Source organism: Oryzias melastigma, linkage group LG8, assembly GCF_002922805.2.
Source record: "Oryzias melastigma strain HK-1 linkage group LG8, ASM292280v2, whole genome shotgun sequence".
In the NCBI taxonomy this organism is placed as follows: domain Eukaryota; kingdom Metazoa; phylum Chordata; class Actinopteri; order Beloniformes; family Adrianichthyidae; genus Oryzias; species Oryzias melastigma.
Genome location: NC_050519.1, coordinates 1,527,879 through 1,539,099, shown reverse-complemented (window position 1 = coordinate 1,539,099; position 11,221 = coordinate 1,527,879). Strand labels below are relative to the sequence as shown.

General features: G+C 43.2%; 1 long non-coding RNA gene across 1 annotated transcript; it reads right to left on the bottom strand.

Moving 5' to 3' along the window:
* Positions 1-1,206: 1,206 nt before the first annotated feature.
* LOC118599021 lies at positions 1,207-11,215 on the bottom strand. Its single transcript, XR_004948277.1, has 2 exons — positions 10,614-11,215; positions 1,207-1,728 (listed from the first exon to the last, which is right to left on the bottom strand). It is a non-coding gene; the product is annotated as an uncharacterized LOC118599021 (long non-coding RNA).
* Between the last annotated feature and the right edge of the window lie 6 nt (positions 11,216-11,221).

The window sequence follows — 11,221 nt, the reverse complement described above, 5'->3', positions numbered from 1 at the left end:
TCTACTAGTTCCTGCTAACAATCGTGCTGCTGCATTCTGGACAAGCTGAAGACTTTTTAAACAGAGAGCTCTCAGCAACAGGGAGGGGGAAGGGGGCGTTGCTCCATGCCAACAGTTCCGCCCACAACTTAATGAAAACTTCTGCCGCTCTGCAGAAACTATGACCTAGAAAACAGGTTTTTTTGTTTTTCTGCATCATTAGAAAGAAAAAAACAGGAAATTCTTTGAAAATACTGAAGATCTAAAGATGATTGGAGATGGATTTAAAAGCAACAGAATAGAAATTGAATAGAGTAGAGTGGAGTAGAGTAGAGTAGAGTAGAGTGGAGTACAATAGAGTTTAATAGCTGACTTTTCCTAAATGTCTGCATCCTAATTGAGGAGGTTTGATGGTTTAACCGATAAATAAAGAGTCTGACTGGAGGGAAAACAGCCAGAACCGGGCCAAACAGAACTCAGAACGAGCGGCCAGACTGAGCCGGACTCACGTCGAGCCTTTTCCTGCTAAACAAACTTGTTTATTCAGTTTGGCCAAAGCCGAAGAGTAAAGTTTGTGTTTTCCAGGAGAATCTCTGGACATCACGGATGGAGCTAATAGAGTCCTTGCAGATTGCTTCTCATTAGAGGAACATCTTGATCCCCCTCAGAAGAAGTCTCCACTGTTGACTGCAATCAGCCGTTAATTGTAGCTTGACCTCAGTGCTATTAGCCCCGCTTGGCCAGGCTCGCCATTAGCTGATTACTGCACTCCCCCCGTCTTATTAATGTAAATCCCTGAAAGAAAATATGGCCGAGGTGCAATATTTACTCCACGCAGCCTCAGTTGGCTGCTGCGCTTTATAGACATTTTTAATGAGTCTTAACCCTCCACCAAAGAGGAGCATTTATTATTCCATCCTCGCAGCGCTCGCCAATGAAAAATGAATAAATGAGCAAATAAACTGAAGCCAGAACAGGTTTTTTTCGGCGTGAAGAGAAACCTGAAGCGGCTGCATTTTAATTTGCGTTGGGGGAGCAGAGGTAATCCATCTGTGTTTGTATCTGAACAAATATAATTTAGACCCTGCACTTATCTTGTCTCCAGCAGGTGATATACAACACTCCTGCCTTTGTTGACTGTTTTGTTTGGAATTAATCAGCGCTCTTGTCCTGTCTTCATTATGCTGCCGTCTGACGGCGGCTGCAGCCTTCCGAAGAGACGGATAATTGATCACAAGTCAACTTTATTGATTTAGATGGAGAGCGCGCCTCGTTATCATATTTGAGCAGACAGACTCTGAAATTCCTCAACATGACACTCATTGTTTATGGTTGGAGTTTTTGTGTCCAATTAGGATGCGCGCGGCGTGCCGGGGCGACACAAAGCGGCGAGTGCAGATTATCGACTCCATGACCGCCAGCGCTGAACTTCTCGCCTTATCTTCTGGAGCTCAGGGTGGAGATCTTTGTCTCCGGACCAAATCGATGCACCAAAATGTGAAGAAACTGTTTCTGCAGAAAAACCTCGAGTATTTTCATCCGGAGTTGCCCCCTTCTCTGAGTAAAGGGGGGGCTTCGGGGCAGGAAGCGGGCCTGGAAGTCTCCGTCCTGTCGTCAACAGGGTCTAAATCCAGCAGCGTGTTAAATTTGGATTCTCGCCTTGTCTTCTCCGCTGGGTTGATTAATGTGGCTCGTCGTCACAGTGAGCTGGCAGAACCGGGACAGCATCTCTTCTGGCTCGGAGACTCTCTGAGTCGTCATGGTAACAGAAACAGAAACGTGAACGACAAGAATATCAAAGTCATTGGCTTGTGTTTAACAATGAGAATACAATAACCAGCAGAGATTTTAGGTGATTAGAAATGTATTGTGTGGATGGAAATGTTGATGCTGGAAACCAGGTTTGGTTCTGTCCCTCGGTAGTAATGGTAGTAATGGTAGTAATGGTAGTGATGGTAGTAATGGTAGTAATGGTGGTAATGGTAGTAATGGTAGTAATGGTGGTAATGGTAGTAATGGTAGTAATGGTAGTAATGGTAGTGATGGTAGTAATGGTAGTAATGGTGATTATGGTAGTGATGGTAGTAATGGTAGTAATGGTAGTGATGGTAGTAATGGTAGTAAAGGTAGTGATGGTAGTAATGGTAGTGATGGTAGTAATGGTAGTGATGGTAGTAATGGTAGTAAAGGTGGTAATGGTAGTAATGGTAGTGATGGTAGTAATGGTAGTAATGGTAGTAATGGTAGTAATGGTAGTAATGGTAGTAATGGTAGTAATGGTAGTAATGGTAGTAATGGTAGTAATGGTAGTAATGGTAGTAATGGTAGTAATGGTAGTAATGGTAGTAATGGTAGTAATGGTAGTAATGGTAGTAATGGTAGTAATGGTAGTAATGGTAGTAATGGTAGTAATGGTAGTAATGGTAGTAATGGTAGTAATGGTAGTAATGGTAGTAATGGTAGTAATGGTAGTAATGGTAGTAATGGTAGTAATGGTAGTAATGGTAGTAATGGTAGTAATGGTAGTAATGGTAGTAATGGTAGTAATGGTAGTAATGGTAGTAATGGTAGTAATGGTAGTGATGGTAGTAATGGTAGTAAAGGTAGTAATGGTAGCAATTGTAGTGATGGTAGTAATGGTAGTAATGGTAGTGATGGTAGTGATGGTAGTAATGGTAGTGATAGTAGTAATGGTAGTGATAGTAGTAATGGTAGTGATGGTAGTAATGGTAGTGATGGTAGTAGTCCAAGACCGATACCAGTTGGGGGGACAGTTGGTACCACCAAAAAATCTGGTCCTGAAGTTTTACTCTGGAAAACTCCAGGATTCTCCACCACATCCGACTCCTTCTTGTCACAACTTGCTCGGTCACAAGTCAAAACACTTGAAGTGTTGTTTTAACAAATGTTGAAACTTTCTGAGTCAAAATAAAGGTTGAAGTTTATCTGACTCCAGGTTATTTCATGGATTCTCCACAGCGCTCATCCTGACAGCAGAACTCCAGTAAATGGGATTTTTCTGCTAAAACCTGAACCAGCGGCCGTCCTCTGAGGGGTAAAAGCAGCCCCGCCCATCACAGCAGCAAAATGAGGTGCAGCACGTGGAATTTGGAGAGCTGAGCCTCATTTTAGTCATCAGCTTTTCTGTTTGGAGCTGCAGCGGCTGCCAGTAAAACGGCCTCCTCCCGGTAAACACGCCTGTGTCAGCCCTCCTCTTCCTCGGCTTCACCGTGTGATCCTGAGCGACAACCCCATCCATCTTTATCGGCGCGCGGTGAGGGCCGCTGGATGACGAGCCGCCGCCTTTATCTGCAGACTGTCTCCTCGGCTTCACCCTGCAGGAGCGCTGAAGGGCAGCTTCACTTTGTTTCTCTGGTGGTGGGGGTGGAGGGGGTGTGGGGGCTCTCTCGACCCTTCACCAGAGTTACCAGAAGTCGAGCGGTAACAGACATGAAGGACGGCTCGGTCCCCCCCGCTGCTGCAGAAAACCAATAATCCTGAGCCAGTTGAACTGGAGCCACAGAGATACGGAGCCTAATCATCAACCAGCCGTGTGCGCTAATAGGGAACGCGAACGCCGAGCTTCTGCACAATATGTGCTCCGGTGTTTGAATCTGTTCCAGCTGAAGCAGAAACAGGAGAACAGCACATTAACTGTGATTATGAGTCTGCAGTCGCTGAAGGCCACAGATTCTGCTTCATGTGGACGACTGCAGCGTCACGCATTGGGATAAAAAGAAGCATTATAGTGCAGCTAATGTGCAGAACAATCTCAGCTTTGATTTGAAGAAGAACAAGCTCTAAACTATGAGTCAGGAATGTTTCAGCTTTTCTCCTGTTTTCGTTCCAAAGCAGCAGAAATGGACTGAAGGACTGTTTTCTTATGTGTTTAGATATATATATATATATATGTATATATATATATATATATATATATATATGTGTGTGTGTGTGTATAGTATATTTCAAAATCCACCAACACACACTTCAGAATATCCAAAGGAAGTTTTGACTTAGTGACCAAGTTTGTGAGCTTAAAATATTTACATTTTCCTACATAAGGAAAAAGAAAACTTTGGATTGTCACAAAATTTCACACTTCTGCAGCTCAGGAAAAGCTTCGTAAACACTTAGGAAAAGCTCAGGAAAAACACAGAGGATAAGTTCAGAAAACACTCACGAAAACTTCAGGAAAAGTTCAGGAAAAACTTAGGAAACACACAGGAAAAATCTCAGGAAAGACTCAAGAAAAGTTTAGGAAACAGAAAAAAAATCAGAAAAAGTTCAGGTAACATTCAGAAAAAATTAAGGGAAATATCAGTAAACTCAGGAAATACTCATGAAAAGTTTAAGAAACATTCAAGAAAAATCTGAGGAAATTTCAGAAAAAGTTCAGGAAATCTCAGGAAAATTTGAGGAAGCACTAAGGAAAAGTTCATGAAATGCTCAGGAAAAGCTCAGAAAACACTCAAGAAAAACAGGAAAATCTCAGGAAAAGCTTGGGGAAAATGCAGAAAAGACTCAGGAAAAGTTTGGGAAATGTTGGATCTGTGTCGGTTCATGTTTGATGTAACTTTGCCTCAAGGTGTGAATGATCGTTGATGAAGATGCTGCTGATACTTTGAAGGAATAATCCAAGGAGTTTCTTGTCTCCGGTTTCTTAACTGACCTTCCTGGTTAATTAAAGGTCATCATTAAATCTAGGATCAAATCTGCCGGGAGGGTTTCAGTGATTGTCTCAAAGTTTGAGGCTTGAAGCCTAATTTGGTCTGATTAGAGAGACTCCAAAAAGCGCTCTTGTGATGAAGAGGAGCGATGGAGGCGACTCAGGCTGAGTGGCGGGCGGTTCTGGGACAAACGGATCCGGGTTTTCCGGGGAAAGGTCTTGTGTATCTCCGGTGTGAGCGGCGTTCCGTCATCCGTCATTATTTGAGCCCTTCACGGGCGAGAAGGCCGAGCACGGCGTGAAGGTTTCTGCTTCAGCAGAGCCACATTTCAGTTTTATTCATCTCATTCTTGTTTCTGACGTCTCCCTCCTGCATTATGCACAATCCAATATGTGTGCGAGCGCAATAAGTATATTAGATTTCATGTTCCCTCGGAGACTCGCCAACAAGTTAAAATTCAGTTTAAATGCAATAACAAGAGAAAGGACGAAGCAGGAAATGTGCACCTACAGGGCGCACGCTCAGCAAACTCCGCCTCATTTTCTGCCTCAGATGAAAACTTAAAGGCGGAAACAGCGCGCAGGTCAGCGACCGTCACACATCCAGGAGGAGGGAGCGCCACAGGAATGCGGCGAACAGGACTGGCGAATATGAAAGCGGAGCGAATGGAAGTGTTTGAGGAGTGACAGTGATGAATGGCGGCGCCGTGCAGGAGCCTGATAAGGTGTTGGTCCTTCACAGCGTTTGCATCTCGCTGCCCATCAATCCGGGAAGCTCTGTGAGGTCGTTCCAATTAAATCCATCGCTCAAGATGAGATGATAAACAGAACACAAAGCAGAAGCTCTGCTTCTCTGACTCTACAGGCCTCAGGTAACAAATTTAATTAACTGGCATGTCCTTCTGTTACAGTTTTGGCGCCTGTCAGACTCTTAATGTGAAAATATCTCCTGGTTTCTCTGATCAATATTTATCCTTCAGCTTCTGCTCCACCCTCCTGTTTTTGCAGACCCAACCCTGACTCCGCCCATCACACCACCTGTTTGCCTGTCAGCGGTTGGGTTGGGGTGACTATCTAGACCAGGGGTCCCCAACCTTTTTCTTGTGAGGAACACATTACTTTATTCTTCACTGATAAGAGGCGGTTTGTAAGCTAACGGAAAAAGGGTTTTCTGTTAGCATATCTGTCTGCGATTGATGCTAACAGTGTTTTCTGTTAGCATTTCTGTCTGCGACTGATGCTAACAGTGTTTTCTGTTAGCAGTTCAGTCTGCGATTGATGCTAACAGTGTTTTCTGTTAGCATATCTGTCTGTGATTTATGCTAACAGTGTTTTCTGTTAGCATTTCTGTCTGCGACTGATGCTAACAGTGTTTTCTGTTAGCATATCTGTCTGTGATAGATGCTAACATTTTTTTCTGTTAGCAGTTCAGTCTGCGATTGATGCTAACAGCGTTTTCTGTTAGCAGTTCAGTCTGCGATTGATGCTAACAGCGTTTTCTGTTAGCATTTCTGTCTGCGATTTATGCTAACAGTGTTTTCTGTTAGCATTTCTGTCTGCGACTGATGCTAACAGTGTTTTCTGTTAGCATATTTGTCTATGAATGATGCTAACAGTGTTTTCTGTTAGCATATCTGTCTGTGATAGATGCTAACTTTTTTTTCTGTTAGCAGTTCAGTCTGTGATTGATGCTAACAGTGTTTTCTGTTAGTATTTCTGTCTGCGACTGGTGCTAACAGTGTTTTCTGTTAGCATATTTGTCTATGAATGATGCTAACAGTGTTTTCTGTTAGCATATCGGTCTGCGATTGATGCTAACTTTTTTTCTGTTAGCAGTTCAGTCTGTGATTGATGCTAACATAGTTTTCTGTTTGTTTTGTTTTGCTAACAGAAAACTATGTTAGCAAAACAGTATTTTGCTAACACTTTCAGCAAACAATCTCAAAGTCTGATTGAGGAATAAAAAATCACGGATCTCTGATTTTGTTCAGGGGCCGGGCCAAATGTGGAGGTGGGCCGGATCCGGCCCACGGGCCGTAATTTAGAGACCCCTGATCTAGACCACCTTCTGGTCTCCAAGCTGCTTCAGTGAGGATTTCCCAAAACCAGAGCTGAAGTCATTTTCTGCAGAGGAAAACAGATTCATCGTCAACCTGATTCACTGCAGAAATGAGGGAATCCTCAGAGTACAGATTAGGAAATCCCTTCCACACTCACAAAGAAGAACCTGCAAAGAGAACATGGACATACATGAGTGTCGTCTCCATCCAGGTGTCAGAATGGTTCTGCTCATAAGTGATTGGTTCTGCTTTATAAAAGAACTGGAGAGACCCGCCCCCTTGGCGTTCCAAACAGGAAGTGGCTCCAAGAAGCTAAAGACTTCTATGGAGAAATAAGCAGCTATTACTTATTCTATTGGTCAGAATAACCATTCTTTCTTTTTTAGCATCTTCATGATAATCCTCTTTCTTTCTGTAGTTAAAGTTATTCAAGTTATAAACTGACCAATCGGATGCCTCAACTAAAAGTAGGCGGAGCCTGCTGACTCCACCTCCAACGTTCAAAACGTTTGCCCGCTTTCAAGTAGTAGGGGTGTGGCCTTCCAACAAGCTCCCTTCTGAGTGGAGAGAGTGGTTGCCATAGAAACAAACCGACTGAGATCAATCACTGCTTACTGACGACCTCTGGCTCCAATATGGCGACTGAACTGACTTCATTTGGTTGGAGCCGGAAGTTTTCTCTGGACGACGTCACACTCGCTCAGTCCAGTTTGATTCCAGAATCTGGTTGTTCTGTTCTCCCTCTTCATTTACCTTTACAGTTTTCTGAGCCTTTCCTTAACGCGACCCTCAGGTGACCCTCAGGTGACCCTCAGGTGACCTTCAGGTGACTCTAAAGCGACCTTCAGGTGACCGTCAGTGGGGCTTAATCCAGACTGAAGCGCCTCTGAACAGAACTTTCCTCACAAAATATTATTCAAACAGTTCCTCCACAACTTTGAAGACGAAGATCAGACATAAATCTGTAATGAGCCAACACTCCTTGATCAAAGTGAAATGTTAAAAGAATGAAAATATCAGCTGGAACAAGATTCAGCTTTTCTCTTCCCTCCAAGCTCCATTATTACTGAGAAATGTCGGAGGACCGGAGCCACCAGGCCGGGATCTCCTGACCCTCTGCAGTCTTAACAAACGGCGTGTCGGGGAGGAGACTGAAGACATTCTTCTCCTCATAAAACACATCAAACCATTATTACCTTCAGGTTATTAAAAGTAAATGTTATATTGACATTTCAATCATTCCGCCTTATTACTTTCTCTTTGATGCTGGCGGCCGGCAGCAGAAGTGGAGATCTTCTTCAGATATGCAGAGCTCCCCGTCTGCTCAGGGCCGCGGACTCGCCGGCCAAAGGTCTCCGCGGAGGAAGACGGATGGAGAGAGGCTGGGGAACAGTTCTACATCTTTACTAGAACTCGTCTGAGGACGGGAGTTTGAGAGGAAAGCTCTGATAATGAGGACGCTTCACTGCTGTCTCTGTAAAGATCATTACGGCCTTCAGAACGGAGGGAAAAGAAAGAATCACAGCTGTAGAATTGTTAGGATGATCCAAACTGTCAGAAGGAGAAACATTTACTGGAGAGACGATGTTCATCTTTATGAATGAGCCACATTGGAGTCTGAGTGTGAAATTATTGTGACGAAAATTATCAAAATATGCAAACTTCAGTTATTTCAAGCACCAAGACCGATAAGAAACATGGGGTCAGACTATGACCTGGATTTGACCCGAAGACAGAGAAAGCTCAATAAAATATCCAGAGTTGGTTAAACATTTAAAACCTGTTTTCATGTGACCACTAAAAAAAGAAGTAATTTCCAGTTTTTGTCTGATTGACAAAAATGACAAATCAGAGATGATCCCATCATGATCCCGCCCCTGTATGCCCATGTGGGCGTGGCAATTGGGCCTGACTTAACACAAAATTAACAGAATTACATTTGAATTTGATTTAGGATTCAACAAAATGTATATAAATATTGAGTTATTTGTCAAGTTTTCATTCTAAAACCAACTTTGTTTGGTGAATTCTTATGGTGCGTTCACACCGACTTGTGAAGCAGGAGCGTCGATGTTCAGATACGATCTGAGGCGCTATTTGGCGTGAAGTGGCGAGGTTGACGCGCAATCAGGGGCTATGTCTGAATTCCTTCCGTACTACTATAGTGCGTTACTTTGACGTTTTCTTCTGCTGTCTAAATCTACAAATTCCAAAATCCCACTAGAAATTTCCCAGAAGTCTTTGCAAGGAACTAGCGTGCATTAATGCTCACTGGATTAGCAAATATAGACCACAATGCATTGCAGTCGAACGATTCAAAACATGTTTAAATGTATTTTTTTAATAAACCATCCACATTTTCTCCATCAGAACACCCTTAGAATCATAAATAAACCTCATGAAATGTTCGTATTGATTTTGACTTCGTGAAATTGTTGACGTCAAATCCGGTGTTTAGAAAAATGAAAGAAAAGTAGTGAACATCGTGTCGAGTTGCCTTTAAAATCCAGGGCGCTATGTAGTCCAACATATAAAGTTTTTAGTAGTTACGGGTTAGGGAAGGACACAAACATTTAAAGAAAGGTTTAAGTTGATTTATTCTGGAATAATATTTCTGCCTTTTTATTATTCATAATTATGTTAAAAAGTTACAGTTTCAAAGTTTTAAAAATTGTCATTCTGTTAGCTTTTAGGACTATTTTGGTATTTACTGAGATTTTTTAGGCTGTTTTGGAGTTTAGCTAATATTTAAGCTACATGCTAGCTATTTTGGCTAATTTAGGCTGTTTTGGAGTATAGCTAATGTTGTAGCTACTAGTTAACAGTTTTTCTTTTTTTAAATTAGGCTTTTTGTTGTTGTTTAGGCTATTTTGAAGTTTAGCTTTCTTTCAGCTACATGTTAGCTGTTTTGGCTAACCTATGTTGTTTTTTTGTTTGTTTGTTTTTTTAGGCTAATTTAGTGTTTTGCTAAAGTTTCTGCTACATGGTAGCTGATTTGGCTAATTTAGGCTTTTTTCAGTTTTTAGTCAATTTTGGAGTTTAGCTAATATTTTAGTTACATGCTAGCTGTTTTGGCTAATCTATGTTGCTTTTTTTATTATCTAGGTCATAATTATGTTAAAAACTTTAAATTAGTGTTGGAGATACTCAATAAATGTTTATCCTGTTTGACCTAAGGTGTGTTTTGGATTTTGTCCCTTTGTGCGACTGAGTTTCTGATATAAAGTGTTAAAGACCATGAGGGTTTCTCCTGTCCTGATAAGTCTCGAGGACTATATGGAGTCCATTTTACAGGCTTTTGTTTGCCATGGCAACGATCCAGAATACTCACCGATTATGATCCAACTTTTTATTCGAGGGACTAAATTCCACTTGAGGTATTTGGTTGCTTTCTTCATCATAAACAAACACCCAGAGGTCAGTGGGTGTGACCTCCAACCGGGTTCAGATTTTGGTGAGTTTTTGAGCGTCACATTTTTGCTTGAAGGCACAAAAACATAAAAGAATTGTAAAAAAATAAAGATGTCTTTCAGTCCTATCCAAAACGAGACCCTCTTTGCACAATGTGCATGCCCTGATGCCGCCTGCATTGCACGTGACAGCCGGTTACATCAGGATGGCGTGCGCGTTGATGGAACACGCCATCTCTTAATAAACGGCCGCTCCCTCTCAGTCTTTCCGCCCGGCGACAGTTTCCAAAGCGCTGGCATTTATTTCCAAATGGTAATTGATTCAGAGGAAACTCTTAGTATGCAACAACAATTTAACAACGCTCCTGTGTGAGCGGGGGTGGAGGGGAGGGAGAAAATGGAGGAAAGATGCTTTTTTTTGTTGTTGTTTGTGAGTTTTTTGTCTTTTTGCCTCCTCTCCCTAAAAGAAGCCGTCTTGTCATCCGTGTTTTCTCTCACCTTGACATCCACACGCTGAGCCGGAGCTGACGGGATGCAGCTGGACTCGGTATTGATTGGACGCCGCTGACAGAATGGACTCTCACCGCGGCGCCGGTCTGCAGGCCGTGTTTACCGGCGCGTCTCACGCCTCCATCGCCGGGACACAAACATATCTGCAGTGGAGGACGGCAGCAGCACGATGGAGCGAACAAGCAGCAGTAATCCCCCCCAGATGCTGCTGAAGAGAAATAATGGCGGGATTGTTGTCAGTCATGATTAGCGCTTGTGAGCGCCGGCCGGCCAAGCGCAGTTACAATTACCGCACGCCTAACGAGGACAAATGAGGCTGTGATTGGCCATAAAATGTGACCTCTAACGAGCAGAGCGGGGTGGGGTCTAAGCAGCTGCTGGGGAGGATGAAGGGGACAGCAGGACACACAGAACCCGGAGACGGCCCGGGACCCTCTGAGAGGAACCTCCGAGTTCAGGGGGGGTGAATGTCTGAAAACCAGCGGCTCAGAGGAGAGCGTGGCTCTGTTCGCCTCACGCTCTCCATCAGACGCTAACTGACAGCCAGATGTTGCTTGTCAGGACACATCTGCGGTGATGAAGCCTTCAGCTCCGCG